Source organism: Elephas maximus, chromosome 20, assembly GCF_024166365.1.
Source record: "Elephas maximus indicus isolate mEleMax1 chromosome 20, mEleMax1 primary haplotype, whole genome shotgun sequence".
In the NCBI taxonomy this organism is placed as follows: Eukaryota; Metazoa; Chordata; class Mammalia; order Proboscidea; family Elephantidae; genus Elephas; species Elephas maximus.
This window is the reverse complement of record NC_064838.1, coordinates 82,363,598-82,382,374: the sequence shown is the minus strand read 5'-3', so window position 1 is coordinate 82,382,374 and position 18,777 is coordinate 82,363,598.

Here is an 18,777-nt window from a genome sequence, read left to right as displayed (position 1 = left end):
AAGGACGCTTTTCTCCCTCTAACCGCTTTCGTCAGAGGAACGGGGGAAGTCACAGTGTTCTTTCTCTCCCTGAGATACACACAATGTGACGTTGCCTCTGAGCTCCGTTGCTGGCAAGGAACTGAAACTGACATACATTCCTGTGGGGAAACACAGGGCTCTGCTAGGATTTCTGTAGGCAGTGTGTTTTCCCTGGGCCTCACTGTAGCAACACTATCTCGCCAGGGCAACACTGCATGGCACTTCCTCTGCCAGGAGAGAGCTGCTGCTTTGTAGTTTGTGCTGGGAAACCTTGCTTTGGCAAGTGCGAATTGACCGCATTCAGGCAGAAAGAAAAGAGAATAGCAAGAGGCCTTTTCTCCCCGGCTGCTCTGCCAAGCCCTTCCAGCTCAAACTATGTCGTTGCTCCTCTGGAAGGATCCCTGCACCGCGGCCTAGTTTTTCCGAAGAAGCCCTGCGTTTGCAAGAGCAAATGAGGAATTCGTGGCAGGAAAGAGGAAGGAAAGAAAGTTTCTCTCCCTCTGCCTGCTTTGCTCAGAGGACTGGATGAAGTCAGGGACTTCTCCGTTTCACTGAGAAACGTGAGGGCTGCTGTTGCCTGGGCGCTCTCTTCTTTGCAAAAGAGTCTGCAGTTCCACGCTTTGAACCGTGGAAAGGCGCCGGGCTCTGCTAAGATTTCCCGCGGCGCTTCGTTTGCCCTGGGCCAAAGCGAGCCTTCACAATAGCTGAACGCTAACACTGCATACTCGTTCCACTTCCAGAACCGGGCTACGGCGAGGCAGTTCTCCGGGGGAAAACGGCCTTTCGCGAAGGGCAGATCTGCCGAGCTCCTTGCGGGAAAGCGAAAGCAAAGGACGCTTTTCTCCCTCTAACCGCTTTCGTCAGAGGAACGGGGGAAGTCACAGTGTTCTTTCTCTCCCTGAGATACACACAATCTGACGTTGCCTCTGAGCTCCGTTGCTGGCAAGGAACTGAAAGTGACATACATTCCTGTGGGGAAACTCAGGGCTCTGCTAGGATTTCTCTAGGCAGTGTGTTTTCCCTGGGCCTCACTGTAGCAACACTATCTCGCCAGGGCAACACTGCATGGCACTTCCTCTGCCAGGAGAGAGCTGCTGCTTTGTAGTTTGTGCTGCGAAACCTTGCTTTGGCAAGTGCGAATTGACCGCATTCAGGCAGAAAGAAAAGAGAATAGCAAGAGGCCTTTTCTCCCCGGCTGCTCTGCCAAGCCCTTCCAGCTCAAACTATGTCGTTGCTCCTCTGGAAGGATCCCTGCACCGCGGCCTAGTTTTTCCGAAGAAGCCCTGCGTTTGCAAGAGCAAATGAGGAATTCGTGGCAGGAAAGAGGAAGGAAAGAAAGTTTCTCTCCCTCTGCCTGCTTTGCTCAGAGGACTGGATGAAGTCAGGGACTTCTCCCTTTCACTGAGAAACGTGCGGGCTGCTGTTGCCTGGGCGCTCTCTTCTTTGCAAAAGACTCTGCAGTTCCACGCTTTGAACCGTGGAAAGGCGCCGGGCTCTGCTAAGATTTCCCGCGGCGCTTCGTTTGCCCTGGGCCAAAGCGAGCCTTCACAATAGCTGAACCCTAACACTGCATACTCATTCCACTTCCAGAACCGGGCTACGGCGAGGCAGTTCTCCGGGGGAAAACGGCCCTTCGCGAAGGGCAGATCTGCCGAGCTCCTTGCGGGAAAGCGAAAGCAAAGGACGCTTTTCTCCCTCTAACCGCTTTCGTCAGAGGAACGGGGGAAGTCACAGTGTTCTTTCTCTCCCTGAGATACACACAATCTGACGTTGCCTCTGAGCTCCGTTGCTGGCAAGGAACTGAAACTGACATACATTCCTGTGGGGAAACTCAGGGCTCTGCTAGGATTTCTGTAGGCAGTGTGTTTTCCCTGGGCCTCACTGTAGCAACACTATCTCGCCAGGGCAACACTGCATGGCACTTCCTCTGCCACGAGAGAGCTGCTGCTTTGTAGATTGTGCTTGGAAACCTTGCTTTGGCAAGTGCGAATTGACCGCATTCAGGCAGAAAGAAAAGAGAATAGCAAGAGGCCTTTTCTCCCCGGCTGCTCTGCCAAGCCCTTCCAGCTCAAACTATGTCGTTGCTCCTCTGGAAGGATCCCTGCACCGCGGCCTAGTTTTTCCGAAGAAGCCCTGCGTTTGCAAGAGCAAATGAGGAATTCGTGGCAGGAAAGAGGAAGGAAAGAAAGTTTCTCTCCCTCTGCCTGCTTTGCTCAGAGGACTGGATGAAGTCAGGGACTTCTCCGTTTCACTGAGAAACGTGAGGGCTGCTGTTGCCTGGGCGCTCTCTTCTTTGCAAAAGAGTCTGCAGTTCCACGCTTTGAACCGTGGAAAGGCGCCGGGCTCTGCTAAGATTTCCCGCGGCGCTTCGTTTGCCCTGGGCCAAAGCGAGCCTTCACAATAGCTGAACGCTAACAGTGCATACTCGTTCCACTTCCAGAACCGGGCTACGGCGAGGCAGTTCTCCGGGGGAAAACGGCCTTTCGCGAAGGGCAGATCTGCCGAGCTCCTTGCGGGAAAGCGAAAGCAAAGGACGCTTTTCTCCCTCTAACCGCTTTCGTCAGAGGAACGGGGGAAGTCACAGTGTTCTTTCTCTCCCTGAGATACACACAATCTGACGTTGCCTCTGAGCTCCGTTGCTGGCAAGGAACTGAAAGTGACATACATTCCTGTGGGGAAACTCAGGGCTCTGCTAGGATTTCTCTAGGCAGTGTGTTTTCCCTGGGCCTCACTGTAGCAACACTATCTCGCCAGGGCAACACTGCATGGCACTTCCTCTGCCAGGAGAGAGCTGCTGCTTTGTAGTTTGTGCTGCGAAACCTTGCTTTGGCAAGTGCGAATTGACCGCATTCAGGCAGAAAGAAAAGAGAATAGCAAGAGGCCTTTTCTCCCCGGCTGCTCTGCCAAGCCCTTCCAGCTCAAACTATGTCGTTGCTCCTCTGGAAGGATCCCTGCACCGCGGCCTAGTTTTTCCGAAGAAGCCCTGCGTTTGCAAGAGCAAATGAGGAATTCGTGGCAGGAAAGAGGAAGGAAAGAAAGTTTCTCTCCCTCTGCCTGCTTTGCTCAGAGGACTGGATGAAGTCAGGGACTTCTCCCTTTCACTGAGAAACGTGCGGGCTGCTGTTGCCTGGGCGCTCTCTTCTTTGCAAAAGAGTCTGCAGTTCCACGCTTTGAACCGTGGAAAGGCGCCGGGCTCTGCTAAGATTTCCCCCGGCGCTTCCTTTGCCCTGGGCCAAAGCGAGCCTTCACAATAGCTGAACGCTAACACTGCATACTCGTTCCACTTCCAGAACCGGGCTACGGCGAGGCAGTTCTCAGGGGAAAACGGCCTTTCGCGAAGGGCAGATCTGCCGAGCTCCTTGCGGGAAAGCGAAAGCAAAGGACGCTTTTCTCCCTCTAACCGCTTTCGTCAGAGGAACGGGGGAAGTCACAGTGTTCTTTCTCTCCCTGAGATACACACAATCTGACGTTGCCTCTGAGCTCCGTTGCTGGCAAGGAACTGAAACTGACATACATTCCTGTGGGGAAACACAGGGCTCTGCTAGGATTTCTCTAGGCAGTGTGTTTTCCCTGGGCCTCACTGTAGCAACACTATCTCGCCAGGGCAACACTGCATGGCACTTCCTCTGCCACGAGAGAGCTGCTGCTTTGTAGATTGTGCTTGGAAACCTTGCTTTGGCAAGTGCGAATTGACCGCATTCAGGCAGAAAGAAAAGAGAATAGCAAGAGGCCTTTTCTCCCCGGCTGCTCTGCCAAGCCCTTCCAGCTCAAACTATGTCGTTGCTCCTCTGGAAGGATCCCTGCACCGCGGCCTAGTTTTTCCGAAGAAGCCCTGCGTTTGCAAGAGCAAATGAGGAATTCGTGGCAGGAAAGAGGAAGGAAAGAAAGTTTCTCTCCCTCTGCCTGCTTTGCTCAGAGGACTGGATGAAGTCAGGGACTTCTCCCTTTCACTGAGAAACGTGCGGGCTGCTGTTGCCTGGGCGCTCTCTTCTTTGCAAAAGAGTCTGCAGTTCCACGCTTTGAACCGTGGAAAGGCGCCGGGCTCGGCTAAGATTTCCCCCGGCGCTTCGTTTGCCCTGGGCCAAAGCGAGCCTTCACAATAGCTGAACGCTAACACTGCATACTCGTTCCACTTCCAGAACCGGGCTACGGCGAGGCAGTTCTCCGGGGGAAAACGGCCCTTCGCGAAGGGCAGATCTGCCGAGCTCCTTGCGGGAAAGCGAAAGCAAAGGACGCTTTTCTCCCTCTAACCGCTTTCGTCAGAGGAACGGGGGAAGTCACAGTGTTCTTTCTCTCCCTGAGATACACACAATCTGACGTTGCCTCTGAGCTCCGTTGCTGGCAAGGAACTGAAACTGACATACATTCCTGTGGGGAAACACAGGGCTCTGCTAGGATTTCTGTAGGCAGTGTGTTTTCCCTGGGCCTCACTGTAGCAACACTATCTCGCCAGGGCAACACTGCATGGCACTTCCTCTGCCAGGAGAGAGCTGCTGCTTTGTAGTTTGTGCTGGGAAACCTTGCTTTGGCAAGTGCGAATTGACCGCATTCAGGCAGAAAGAAAAGAGAATAGCAAGAGGCCTTTTCTCCCCGGCTGCTCTGCCAAGCCCTTCCAGCTCAAACTATGTCGTTGCTCCTCTGGAAGGATCCCTGCACCGCGGCCTAGTTTTTCCGAAGAAGCCCTGCGTTTGCAAGAGCAAATGAGGAATTCGTGGCAGGAAAGAGGAAGGAAAGAAAGTTTCTCTCCCTCTGCCTGCTTTGCTCAGAGGACTGGATGAAGTCAGGGACTTCTCCGTTTCACTGAGAAACGTGAGGGCTGCTGTTGCCTGGGCGCTCTCTTCTTTGCAAAAGAGTCTGCAGTTCCACGCTTTGAACCGTGGAAAGGCGCCGGGCTCTGCTAAGATTTCCCGCGGCGCTTCGTTTGCCCTGGGCCAAAGCGAGCCTTCACAATAGCTGAACGCTAACACTGCATACTCGTTCCACTTCCAGAACCGGGCTACGGCGAGGCAGTTCTCCGGGGGAAAACGGCCTTTCGCGAAGGGCAGATCTGCCGAGCTCCTTGCGGGAAAGCGAAAGCAAAGGACGCTTTTCTCCCTCTAACCGCTTTCGTCAGAGGAACGGGGGAAGTCACAGTGTTCTTTCTCTCCCTGAGATACACACAATCTGACGTTGCCTCTGAGCTCCGTTGCTGGCAAGGAACTGAAAGTGACATACATTCCTGTGGGGAAACTCAGGGCTCTGCTAGGATTTCTCTAGGCAGTGTGTTTTCCCTGGGCCTCACTGTAGCAACACTATCTCGCCAGGGCAACACTGCATGGCACTTCCTCTGCCACGAGAGAGCTGCTGCTTTGTAGATTGTGCTTGGAAACCTTGCTTTGGCAAGTGCGAATTGACCGCATTCAGGCAGAAAGAAAAGAGAATAGCAAGAGGCCTTTTCTCCCCGGCTGCTCTGCCAAGCCCTTCCAGCTCAAACTATGTCGTTGCTCCTCTGGAAGGATCCCTGCACCGCGGCCTAGTTTTTCCGAAGAAGCCCTGCGTTTGCAAGAGCAAATGAGGAATTCGTGGCAGGAAAGAGGAAGGAAAGAAAGTTTCTCTCCCTCTGCCTGCTTTGCTCAGAGGACTGGATGAAGTCAGGGACTTCTCCCTTTCACTGAGAAACGTGCGGGCTGCTGTTGCCTGGGCGCTCTCTTCTTTGCAAAAGAGTCTGCAGTTCCACGCTTTGAACCGTGGAAAGGCGCCGGGCTCGGCTAAGATTTCCCCCGGCGCTTCGTTTGCCCTGGGCCAAAGCGAGCCTTCACAATAGCTGAACGCTAACACTGCATACTCGTTCCACTTCCAGAACCGGGCTACGGCGAGGCAGTTCTCCGGGGGAAAACGGCCCTTCGCGAAGGGCAGATCTGCCGAGCTCCTTGCGGGAAAGCGAAAGCAAAGGACGCTTTTCTCCCTCTAACCGCTTTCGTCAGAGGAACGGGGGAAGTCACAGTGTTCTTTCTCTCCCTGAGATACACACAATCTGACGTTGCCTCTGAGCTCCGTTGCTGGCAAGGAACTGAAACTGACATACATTCCTGTGGGGAAACACAGGGCTCTGCTAGGATTTCTGTAGGCAGTGTGTTTTCCCTGGGCCTCACTGTAGCAACACTATCTCGCCAGGGCAACACTGCATGGCACTTCCTCTGCCAGGAGAGAGCTGCTGCTTTGTAGTTTGTGCTGGGAAACCTTGCTTTGGCAAGTGCGAATTGACCGCATTCAGGCAGAAAGAAAAGAGAATAGCAAGAGGCCTTTTCTCCCCGGCTGCTCTGCCAAGCCCTTCCAGCTCAAACTATGTCGTTGCTCCTCTGGAAGGATCCCTGCACCGCGGCCTAGTTTTTCCGAAGAAGCCCTGCGTTTGCAAGAGCAAATGAGGAATTCGTGGCAGGAAAGAGGAAGGAAAGAAAGTTTCTCTCCCTCTGCCTGCTTTGCTCAGAGGACTGGATGAAGTCAGGGACTTCTCCGTTTCACTGAGAAACGTGAGGGCTGCTGTTGCCTGGGCGCTCTCTTCTTTGCAAAAGAGTCTGCAGTTCCACGCTTTGAACCGTGGAAAGGCGCCGGGCTCTGCTAAGATTTCCCGCGGCGCTTCGTTTGCCCTGGGCCAAAGCGAGCCTTCACAATAGCTGAACGCTAACACTGCATACTCGTTCCACTTCCAGAACCGGGCTACGGCGAGGCAGTTCTCCGGGGGAAAACGGCCTTTCGCGAAGGGCAGATCTGCCGAGCTCCTTGCGGGAAAGCGAAAGCAAAGGACGCTTTTCTCCCTCTAACCGCTTTCGTCAGAGGAACGGGGGAAGTCACAGTGTTCTTTCTCTCCCTGAGATACACACAATCTGACGTTGCCTCTGAGCTCCGTTGCTGGCAAGGAACTGAAAGTGACATACATTCCTGTGGGGAAACTCAGGGCTCTGCTAGGATTTCTCTAGGCAGTGTGTTTTCCCTGGGCCTCACTGTAGCAACACTATCTCGCCAGGGCAACACTGCATGGCACTTCCTCTGCCAGGAGAGAGCTGCTGCTTTGTAGTTTGTGCTGCGAAACCTTGCTTTGGCAAGTGCGAATTGACCGCATTCAGGCAGAAAGAAAAGAGAATAGCAAGAGGCCTTTTCTCCCCGGCTGCTCTGCCAAGCCCTTCCAGCTCAAACTATGTCGTTGCTCCTCTGGAAGGATCCCTGCACCGCGGCCTAGTTTTTCCGAAGAAGCCCTGCGTTTGCAAGAGCAAATGAGGAATTCGTGGCAGGAAAGAGGAAGGAAAGAAAGTTTCTCTCCCTCTGCCTGCTTTGCTCAGAGGACTGGATGAAGTCAGGGACTTCTCCCTTTCACTGAGAAACGTGCGGGCTGCTGTTGCCTGGGCGCTCTCTTCTTTGCAAAAGACTCTGCAGTTCCACGCTTTGAACCGTGGAAAGGCGCCGGGCTCTGCTAAGATTTCCCGCGGCGCTTCGTTTGCCCTGGGCCAAAGCGAGCCTTCACAATAGCTGAACCCTAACACTGCATACTCATTCCACTTCCAGAACCGGGCTACGGCGAGGCAGTTCTCCGGGGGAAAACGGCCCTTCGCGAAGGGCAGATCTGCCGAGCTCCTTGCGGGAAAGCGAAAGCAAAGGACGCTTTTCTCCCTCTAACCGCTTTCGTCAGAGGAACGGGGGAAGTCACAGTGTTCTTTCTCTCCCTGAGATACACACAATCTGACGTTGCCTCTGAGCTCCGTTGCTGGCAAGGAACTGAAACTGACATACATTCCTGTGGGGAAACTCAGGGCTCTGCTAGGATTTCTGTAGGCAGTGTGTTTTCCCTGGGCCTCACTGTAGCAACACTATCTCGCCAGGGCAACACTGCATGGCACTTCCTCTGCCACGAGAGAGCTGCTGCTTTGTAGATTGTGCTTGGAAACCTTGCTTTGGCAAGTGCGAATTGACCGCATTCAGGCAGAAAGAAAAGAGAATAGCAAGAGGCCTTTTCTCCCTGGCTGCTCTGCCAAGCCCTTCCAGCTCAAACTATGTCGTTGCTCCTCTGGAAGGATCCCTGCACCGCGGCGTAGTTTTTCCGAAGAAGCCCTGCGTTTGCAAGAGCAAATGAGGAATTCGTGGCAGGAAAGAGGAAGGAAAGAAAGTTTCTCTCCCTCTGCCTGCTTTGCTCAGAGGACTGGATGAAGTCAGGGACTTCTCCCTTTCACTGAGAAACGTGCGGGCTGCTGTTGCCTGGGCGCTCTCTTCTTTGCAAAAGAGTCTGCAGTTCCACGCTTTGAACCGTGGAAAGGCGCCGGGCTCGGCTAAGATTTCCCCCGGCGCTTCGTTTGCCCTGGGCCAAAGCGAGCCTTCACAATAGCTGAACCCTAACACTGCATACTCGTTCCACTTCCAGAACCGGGCTACGGCGAGGCAGTTCTCCGGGGGAAAACGGCCCTTCGCGAAGGGCAGATCTGCCGAGCTCCTTGCGGGAAAGCGAAAGCAAAGGACGCTTTTCTCCCTCTAACCGCTTTCGTCAGAGGAACGGGGGAAGTCACAGTGTTCTTTCTCTCCCTGAGATACACACAATCTGACGTTGCCTCTGAGCTCCGTTGCTGGCAAGGAACTGAAACTGACATACATTCCTGTGGGGAAACACAGGGCTCTGCTAGGATTTCTCTAGGCAGTGTGTTTTCCCTGGGCCTCACTGTAGCAACACTATCTCGCCAGGGCAACACTGCATGGCACTTCCTCTGCCAGGAGAGAGCTGCTGCTTTGTAGTTTGTGCTGGGAAACCTTGCTTTGGCAAGTGCGAATTGACCGCATTCAGGCAGAAAGAAAAGAGAATAGCAAGAGGCCTTTTCTCCCCGGCTGCTCTGCCAAGCCCTTCCAGCTCAAACTATGTCGTTGCTCCTCTGGAAGGATCCCTGCACCGCGGCCTAGTTTTTCCGAAGAAGCCCTGCGTTTGCAAGAGCAAATGAGGAATTCGTGGCAGGAAAGAGGAAGGAAAGAAAGTTTCTCTCCCTCTGCCTGCTTTGCTCAGAGGACTGGATGAAGTCAGGGACTTCTCCGTTTCACTGAGAAACGTGAGGGCTGCTGTTGCCTGGGCGCTCTCTTCTTTGCAAAAGAGTCTGCAGTTCCACGCTTTGAACCGTGGAAAGGCGCCGGGCTCTGCTAAGATTTCCCGCGGCGCTTCGTTTGCCCTGGGCCAAAGCGAGCCTTCACAATAGCTGAACGCTAACAGTGCATACTCGTTCCACTTCCAGAACCGGGCTACGGCGAGGCAGTTCTCCGGGGGAAAACGGCCTTTCGCGAAGGGCAGATCTGCCGAGCTCCTTGCGGGAAAGCGAAAGCAAAGGACGCTTTTCTCCCTCTAACCGCTTTCGTCAGAGGAACGGGGGAAGTCACAGTGTTCTTTCTCTCCCTGAGATACACACAATCTGACGTTGCCTCTGAGCTCCGTTGCTGGCAAGGAACTGAAAGTGACATACATTCCTGTGGGGAAACTCAGGGCTCTGCTAGGATTTCTCTAGGCAGTGTGTTTTCCCTGGGCCTCACTGTAGCAACACTATCTCGCCAGGGCAACACTGCATGGCACTTCCTCTGCCAGGAGAGAGCTGCTGCTTTGTAGTTTGTGCTGCGAAACCTTGCTTTGGCAAGTGCGAATTGACCGCATTCAGGCAGAAAGAAAAGAGAATAGCAAGAGGCCTTTTCTCCCCGGCTGCTCTGCCAAGCCCTTCCAGCTCAAACTATGTCGTTGCTCCTCTGGAAGGATCCCTGCACCGCGGCCTAGTTTTTCCGAAGAAGCCCTGCGTTTGCAAGAGCAAATGAGGAATTCGTGGCAGGAAAGAGGAAGGAAAGAAAGTTTCTCTCCCTCTGCCTGCTTTGCTCAGAGGACTGGATGAAGTCAGGGACTTCTCCCTTTCACTGAGAAACGTGCGGGCTGCTGTTGCCTGGGCGCTCTCTTCTTTGCAAAAGACTCTGCAGTTCCACGCTTTGAACCGTGGAAAGGCGCCGGGCTCTGCTAAGATTTCCCCCGGCGCTTCCTTTGCCCTGGGCCAAAGCGAGCCTTCACAATAGCTGAACGCTAACACTGCATACTCGTTCCACTTCCAGAACCGGGCTACGGCGAGGCAGTTCTCAGGGGAAAACGGCCCTTCGCGAAGGGCAGATCTGCCGAGCTCCTTGCGGGAAAGCGAAAGCAAAGGACGCTTTTCTCCCTCTAACCGCTTTCGTCAGAGGAACGGGGGAAGTCACAGTGTTCTTTCTCTCCCTGAGATACACACAATCTGACGTTGCCTCTGAGCTCCGTTGCTGGCAAGGAACTGAAACTGACATACATTCCTGTGGGGAAACACAGGGCTCTGCTAGGATTTCTCTAGGCAGTGTGTTTTCCCTGGGCCTCACTGTAGCAACACTATCTCGCCTGGGCAACACTGCATGGCACTTCCTCTGCCAGGAGACAGCTGCTGCTTTGTAGTTTGTGCTGGGAAACCTTGCTTTGGCAAGTGCGAATTGACCGCATTCAGGCAGAAAGAAAAGAGAATAGCAAGAGGCCTTTTCTCCCCGGCTGCTCTGCCAAGCCCTTCCAGCTCAAACTATGTCGTTGCTCCTCTGGAAGGATCCCTGCACCGCGGCGTAGTTTTTCCGAAGAAGCTCTGCGTTTGCAAGAGCAAATGAGGAATTCGTGGCAGGAAAGAGGAAGGAAAGAAAGTTTCTCTCCCTCTGCCTGCTTTGCTCAGAGGACTGGATGAAGTCAGGGACTTCTCCCTTTCACTGAGAAACGTGCGGGCTGCTGTTGCCTGGGCGCTCTCTTCTTTGCAAAAGAGTCTGCAGTTCCACGCTTTGAACCGTGGAAAGGCGCCGGGCTCTGCTAAGATTTCCCGCGGCGCTTCGTTTGCCCCGGGCCAAAGCGAGCCTTCACAATAGCTGAACGCTAACACTGCATACTCGTTCCACTTCCAGAACCGGGCTACGGCGAGGCAGTTCTCCGGGGGAAAACGGCCCTTCGCGAAGGGCAGATCTGCCGAGCTCCTTGCGGGAAAGCGAAAGCAAAGGACGCTTTTCTCCCTCTAACCGCTTTCGTCAGAGGAACGGGGGAAGTCACAGTGTTCTTTCTCTCCCTGAGATACACACAATCTGACGTTGCCTCTGAGCTCCGTTGCTGGCAAGGAACTGAAACTGACATACATTCCTGTGGGGAAACACAGGGCTCTGCTAGGATTTCTGTAGGCAGTGTGTTTTCCCTGGGCCTCACTGTAGCAACACTATCTCGCCAGGGCAACACTGCATGGCACTTCCTCTGCCACGAGAGAGCTGCTGCTTTGTAGATTGTGCTTGGAAACCTTGCTTTGGCAAGTGCGAATTGACCGCATTCAGGCAGAAAGAAAAGAGAATAGCAAGAGGCCTTTTCTCCCCGGCTGCTCTGCCAAGCCCTTCCAGCTCAAACTATGTCGTTGCTCCTCTGGAAGGATCCCTGCACCGCGGCGTAGTTTTTCCGAAGAAGCCCTGCGTTTGCAAGAGCAAATGAGGAATTCGTGGCAGGAAAGAGGAAGGAAAGAAAGTTTCTCTCCCTCTGCCTGCTTTGCTCAGAGGACTGGATGAAGTCAGGGACTTCTCCCTTTCACTGAGAAACGTGCGGGCTGCTGTTGCCTGGGCGCTCTCTTCTTTGCAAAAGAGTCTGCAGTTCCACGCTTTGAACCGTGGAAAGGCGCCGGGCTCGGCTAAGATTTCCCCCGGCGCTTCGTTTGCCCTGGGCCAAAGCGAGCCTTCACAATAGCTGAACGCTAACACTGCATACTCGTTCCACTTCCAGAACCGGGCTACGGCGAGGCAGTTCTCCGGGGGAAAACGGCCCTTCGCGAAGGGCAGATCTGCCGAGCTCCTTGCGGGAAAGCGAAAGCAAAGGACGCTTTTCTCCCTCTAACCGCTTTCGTCAGAGGAACGGGGGAAGTCACAGTGTTCTTTCTCTCCCTGAGATACACACAATCTGACGTTGCCTCTGAGCTCCGTTGCTGGCAAGGAACTGAAACTGACATACATTCCTGTGGGGAAACACAGGGCTCTGCTAGGATTTCTGTAGGCAGTGTGTTTTCCCTGGGCCTCACTGTAGCAACACTATCTCGCCAGGGCAACACTGCATGGCACTTCCTCTGCCAGGAGAGAGCTGCTGCTTTGTAGTTTGTGCTGGGAAACCTTGCTTTGGCAAGTGCGAATTGACCGCATTCAGGCAGAAAGAAAAGAGAATAGCAAGAGGCCTTTTCTCCCCGGCTGCTCTGCCAAGCCCTTCCAGCTCAAACTATGTCGTTGCTCCTCTGGAAGGATCCCTGCACCGCGGCCTAGTTTTTCCGAAGAAGCCCTGCGTTTGCAAGAGCAAATGAGGAATTCGTGGCAGGAAAGAGGAAGGAAAGAAAGTTTCTCTCCCTCTGCCTGCTTTGCTCAGAGGACTGGATGAAGTCAGGGACTTCTCCGTTTCACTGAGAAACGTGAGGGCTGCTGTTGCCTGGGCGCTCTCTTCTTTGCAAAAGAGTCTGCAGTTCCACGCTTTGAACCGTGGAAAGGCGCCGGGCTCTGCTAAGATTTCCCGCGGCGCTTCGTTTGCCCTGGGCCAAAGCGAGCCTTCACAATAGCTGAACGCTAACACTGCATACTCGTTCCACTTCCAGAACCGGGCTACGGCGAGGCAGTTCTCCGGGGGAAAACGGCCTTTCGCGAAGGGCAGATCTGCCGAGCTCCTTGCGGGAAAGCGAAAGCAAAGGACGCTTTTCTCCCTCTAACCGCTTTCGTCAGAGGAACGGGGGAAGTCACAGTGTTCTTTCTCTCCCTGAGATACACACAATCTGACGTTGCCTCTGAGCTCCGTTGCTGGCAAGGAACTGAAAGTGACATACATTCCTGTGGGGAAACTCAGGGCTCTGCTAGGATTTCTCTAGGCAGTGTGTTTTCCCTGGGCCTCACTGTAGCAACACTATCTCGCCAGGGCAACACTGCATGGCACTTCCTCTGCCAGGAGAGAGCTGCTGCTTTGTAGTTTGTGCTGCGAAACCTTGCTTTGGCAAGTGCGAATTGACCGCATTCAGGCAGAAAGAAAAGAGAATAGCAAGAGGCCTTTTCTCCCCGGCTGCTCTGCCAAGCCCTTCCAGCTCAAACTATGTCGTTGCTCCTCTGGAAGGATCCCTGCACCGCGGCCTAGTTTTTCCGAAGAAGCCCTGCGTTTGCAAGAGCAAATGAGGAATTCGTGGCAGGAAAGAGGAAGGAAAGAAAGTTTCTCTCCCTCTGCCTGCTTTGCTCAGAGGACTGGATGAAGTCAGGGACTTCTCCCTTTCACTGAGAAACGTGCGGGCTGCTGTTGCCTGGGCGCTCTCTTCTTTGCAAAAGACTCTGCAGTTCCACGCTTTGAACCGTGGAAAGGCGCCGGGCTCTGCTAAGATTTCCCGCGGCGCTTCGTTTGCCCTGGGCCAAAGCGAGCCTTCACAATAGCTGAACCCTAACACTGCATACTCGTTCCACTTCCAGAACCGGGCTACGGCGAGGCAGTTCTCCGGGGGAAAACGGCCCTTCGCGAAGGGCAGATCTGCCGAGCTCCTTGCGGGAAAGCGAAAGCAAAGGACGCTTTTCTCCCTCTAACCGCTTTCGTCAGAGGAACGGGGGAAGTCACAGTGTTCTTTCTCTCCCTGAGATACACACAATCTGACGTTGCCTCTGAGCTCCGTTGCTGGCAAGGAACTGAAACTGACATACATTCCTGTGGGGAAACACAGGGCTCTGCTAGGATTTCTGTAGGCAGTGTGTTTTCCCTGGGCCTCACTGTAGCAACACTATCTCGCCAGGGCAACACTGCATGGCACTTCCTCTGCCAGGAGAGAGCTGCTGCTTTGTAGTTTGTGCTGGGAAACCTTGCTTTGGCAAGTGCGAATTGACCGCATTCAGGCAGAAAGAAAAGAGAATAGCAAGAGGCCTTTTCTCCCCGGCTGCTCTGCCAAGCCCTTCCAGCTCAAACTATGTCGTTGCTCCTCTGGAAGGATCCCTGCACCGCGGCCTAGTTTTTCCGAAGAAGCCCTGCGTTTGCAAGAGCAAATGAGGAATTCGTGGCAGGAAAGAGGAAGGAAAGAAAGTTTCTCTCCCTCTGCCTGCTTTGCTCAGAGGACTGGATGAAGTCAGGGACTTCTCCCTTTCACTGAGAAACGTGCGGGCTGCTGTTGCCTGGGCGCTCTCTTCTTTGCAAAAGACTCTGCAGTTCCACGCTTTGAACCGTGGAAAGGCGCCGGGCTCTGCTAAGATTTCCCCCGGCGCTTCCTTTGCCCTGGGCCAAAGCGAGCCTTCACAATAGCTGAACGCTAACACTGCATACTCGTTCCACTTCCAGAACCGGGCTACGGCGAGGCAGTTCTCAGGGGAAAACGGCCCTTCGCGAAGGGCAGATCTGCCGAGCTCCTTGCGGGAAAGCGAAAGCAAAGGACGCTTTTCTCCCTCTAACCGCTTTCGTCAGAGGAACGGGGGAAGTCACAGTGTTCTTTCTCTCCCTGAGATACACACAATCTGACGTTGCCTCTGAGCTCCGTTGCTGGCAAGGAACTGAAACTGACATACATTCCTGTGGGGAAACACAGGGCTCTGCTAGGATTTCTCTAGGCAGTGTGTTTTCCCTGGGCCTCACTTTAGCAACACTATCTCGCCTGGGCAACACTGCATGGCACTTCCTCTGCCAGGAGACAGCTGCTGCTTTGTAGTTTGTGCTGGGAAACCTTGCTTTGGCAAGTGCGAATTGACCGCATTCAGGCAGAAAGAAAAGAGAATAGCAAGAGGCCTTTTCTCCCCGGCTGCTCTGCCAAGCCCTTCCAGCTCAAACTATGTCGTTGCTCCTCTGGAAGGATCCCTGCACCGCGGCGTAGTTTTTCCGAAGAAGCTCTGCGTTTGCAAGAGCAAATGAGGAATTCGTGGCAGGAAAGAGGAAGGAAAGAAAGTTTCTCTCCCTCTGCCTGCTTTGCTCAGAGGACTGGATGAAGTCAGGGACTTCTCCCTTTCACTGAGAAACGTGCGGGCTGCTGTTGCCTGGGCGCTCTCTTCTTTGCAAAAGAGTCTGCAGTTCCACGCTTTGAACCGTGGAAAGGCGCCGGGCTCGGCTAAGATTTCCCCCGGCGCTTCGTTTGCCCTGGGCCAAAGCGAGCCTTCACAATAGCTGAACCCTAACACTGCATACTCGTTCCACTTCCAGAACCGGGCTACGGCGAGGCAGTTCTCCGGGGGAAAACGGCCCTTCGCGAAGGGCAGATCTGCCGAGCTCCTTGCGGGAAAGCGAAAGCAAAGGACGCTTTTCTCCCTCTAACCGCTTTCGTCAGAGGAACGGGGGAAGTCACAGTGTTCTTTCTCTCCCTGAGATACACACAATCTGACGTTGCCTCTGAGCTCCGTTGCTGGCAAGGAACTGAAACTGACATACATTCCTGTGGGGAAACACAGGGCTCTGCTAGGATTTCTCTAGGCAGTGTGTTTTCCCTGGGCCTCACTGTAGCAACACTATCTCGCCAGGGCAACACTGCATGGCACTTCCTCTGCCAGGAGAGAGCTGCTGCTTTGTAGTTTGTGCTGGGAAACCTTGCTTTGGCAAGTGCGAATTGACCGCATTCAGGCAGAAAGAAAAGAGAATAGCAAGAGGCCTTTTCTCCCCGGCTGCTCTGCCAAGCCCTTCCAGCTCAAACTATGTCGTTGCTCCTCTGGAAGGATCCCTGCACCGCGGCCTAGTTTTTCCGAAGAAGCCCTGCGTTTGCAAGAGCAAATGAGGAATTCGTGGCAGGAAAGAGGAAGGAAAGAAAGTTTCTCTCCCTCTGCCTGCTTTGCTCAGAGGACTGGATGAAGTCAGGGACTTCTCCGTTTCACTGAGAAACGTGAGGGCTGCTGTTGCCTGGGCGCTCTCTTCTTTGCAAAAGAGTCTGCAGTTCCACGCTTTGAACCGTGGAAAGGCGCCGGGCTCTGCTAAGATTTCCCGCGGCGCTTCGTTTGCCCTGGGCCAAAGCGAGCCTTCACAATAGCTGAACGCTAACACTGCATACTCGTTCCACTTCCAGAACCGGGCTACGGCGAGGCAGTTCTCCGGGGGAAAACGGCCCTTCGCGAAGGGCAGATCTGCCGAGCTCCTTGCGGGAAAGCGAAAGCAAAGGACGCTTTTCTCCCTCTAACCGCTTTCGTCAGAGGAACGGGGGAAGTCACAGTGTTCTTTCTCTCCCTGAGATACACACAATCTGACGTTGCCTCTGAGCTCCGTTGCTGGCAAGGAACTGAAACTGACATACATTCCTGTGGGGAAACACAGGGCTCTGCTAGGATTTCTGTAGGCAGTGTGTTTTCCCTGGGCCTCACTGTAGCAACACTATCTCGCCAGGGCAACACTGCATGGCACTTCCTCTGCCAGGAGAGAGCTGCTGCTTTGTAGTTTGTGCTGGGAAAACTTGCTTTGGCAAGTGCGAATTGACCGCATTCAGGCAGAAAGAAAAGAGAATAGCAAGAGGCCTTTTCTCCCCGGCTGCTCTGCCAAGCCCTTCCAGCTCAAACTATGTCGTTGCTCCTCTGGAAGGATCCCTGCACCGCGGCGTAGTTTTTCCGAAGAAGCCCTGCGTTTGCAAGAGCAAATGAGGAATTCGTGGCAGGAAAGAGGAAGGAAAGAAAGTTTCTCTCCCTCTGCCTGCTTTGCTCAGAGGACTGGATGAAGTCAGGGACTTCTCCCTTTCACTGAGAAACGTGCGGGCTGCTGTTGCCTGGGCGCTCTCTTCTTTGCAAAAGACTCTGCAGTTCCACGCTTTGAACCGTGGAAAGGCGCCGGGCTCTGCTAAGATTTCCCCCGGCGCTTCCTTTGCCCTGGGCCAAAGCGAGCCTTCACAATAGCTGAACGCTAACACTGCATACTCGTTCCACTTCCAGAACCGGGCTACGGCGAGGCAGTTCTCAGGGGAAAACGGCCCTTCGCGAAGGGCAGATCTGCCGAGCTCCTTGCGGGAAAGCGAAAGCAAAGGACGCTTTTCTCCCTCTAACCGCTTTCGTCAGAGGAACGGGGGAAGTCACAGTGTTCTTTCTCTCCCTGAGATACACACAATCTGACGTTGCCTCTGAGCTCCGTTGCTGGCAAGGAACTGAAACTGACATACATTCCTGTGGGGAAACACAGGGCTCTGCTAGGATTTCTCTAGGCAGTGTGTTTTCCCTGGGCCTCACTGTAGCAACACTATCTCGCCTGGGCAACACTGCATGGCACTTCCTCTGCCAGGAGACAGCTGCTGCTTTGTAGTTTGTGCTGGGAAACCTTGCTTTGGCAAGTGCGAATTGACCGCATTCAGGCAGAAAGAAAAGAGAATAGCAAGAGGCCTTTTCTCCCCGGCTGCTCTGCCAAGCCCTTCCAGCTCAAACTATGTCGTTGCTCCTCTGGAAGGATCCCTGCACCGCGGCGTAGTTTTTCCGAAGAAGCTCTGCGTTTGCAAGCGCAAATGAGGAATTCGTGGCAGGAAAGAGGAAGGAAAGAAAGTTTCTCTCCCTCTGCCTGCTTTGCTCAGAGGACTGGATGAAGTCAGGGACTTCTCCCTTTCACTGAGAAACGTGCGGGCTGCTGTTGCCTGGGCGCTCTCTTCTTTGCAAAAGAGTCTGCAGTTCCACGCTTTGAACCGTGGAAAGGCGCCGGGCTCTGCTAAGATTTCCCGCGGCGCTTCGTTTGCCCCGGGCCAAAGCGAGCCTTCACAATAGCTGAACGCTAACACTGCATACTCGTTCCACTTCCAGAACCGGGCTACGGCGAGGCAGTTCTCCGGGGGAAAACGGCCCTTCGCGAAGGGCAGATCTGCCGAGCTCCTTGCGGGAAAGCGAAAGCAAAGGACGCTTTTCTCCCTCTAACCGCTTTCGTCAGAGGAACGGGGGAAGTCACAGTGTTCTTTCTCTCCCTGAGATACACACAATCTGACGTTGCCTCTGAGCTCCGTTGCTGGCAAGGAACTGAAACTGACATACATTCCTGTGGGGAAACACAGGGCTCTGCTAGGATTTCTCTAGGCAGTGTGTTTTCCCTGGGCCTCACTGTAGCAACACTATCTCGCCTGGGCAACACTGCATGGCACTTCCTCTGCCAGGAGAGAGCTGCTGCTTTGTAGTTTGTGCTGGGAAACCTTGCTTTGGCAAGTGCGAATTGACCGCATTCAGGCAGAAAGAAAAGAGAATAGCAAGAGGCCTTTTCTCCCCGGCTGCTCTGCCAAGCCCTTCCAGCTCAAACTATGTCGTTGCTCCTCTGGAAGGATCCCTGCACCGCGGCCTAGTTTTTCCGAAGAAGCCCTGCGTTTGCAAGAGCAAATGAGGAATTCGTGGCAGGAAAGAGGAAGGAAAGAAAGTTTCTCTCCCTCTGCCTGCTTTGCTCAGAGGACTGGATGAAGTCAGGGACTTCTCCCTTTCACTGAGAAACGTGCGGGCTGCTGTTGCCTGGGCGCTCTCTTCTTTGCAAAAGAGTCTGCAGTTCCACGCTTTGAACCGTGGAAAGGCGCCGGGCTCTGCTAAGATTTCCCGCGGCGCTTCGTTTGCCCCGGGCCAAAGCGAGCCTTCACAATAGCTGAACACTAACACTGCATACTCGTTCCACTTCCAGAACCGGGCTACGGCGAGGCAGTTCTACGGGGGAAAACGGCCCTTCGCGAAGGGCAGATCTGCCGAGCTCCTTGCGGGAAAGCGAAAGCAAAGGACGCTTTTCTCCCTCTAACCGCTTTCGTCAGAGGAACGGGGGAAGTCACAGTGTTCTTTCTCTCCCTGAGATACACA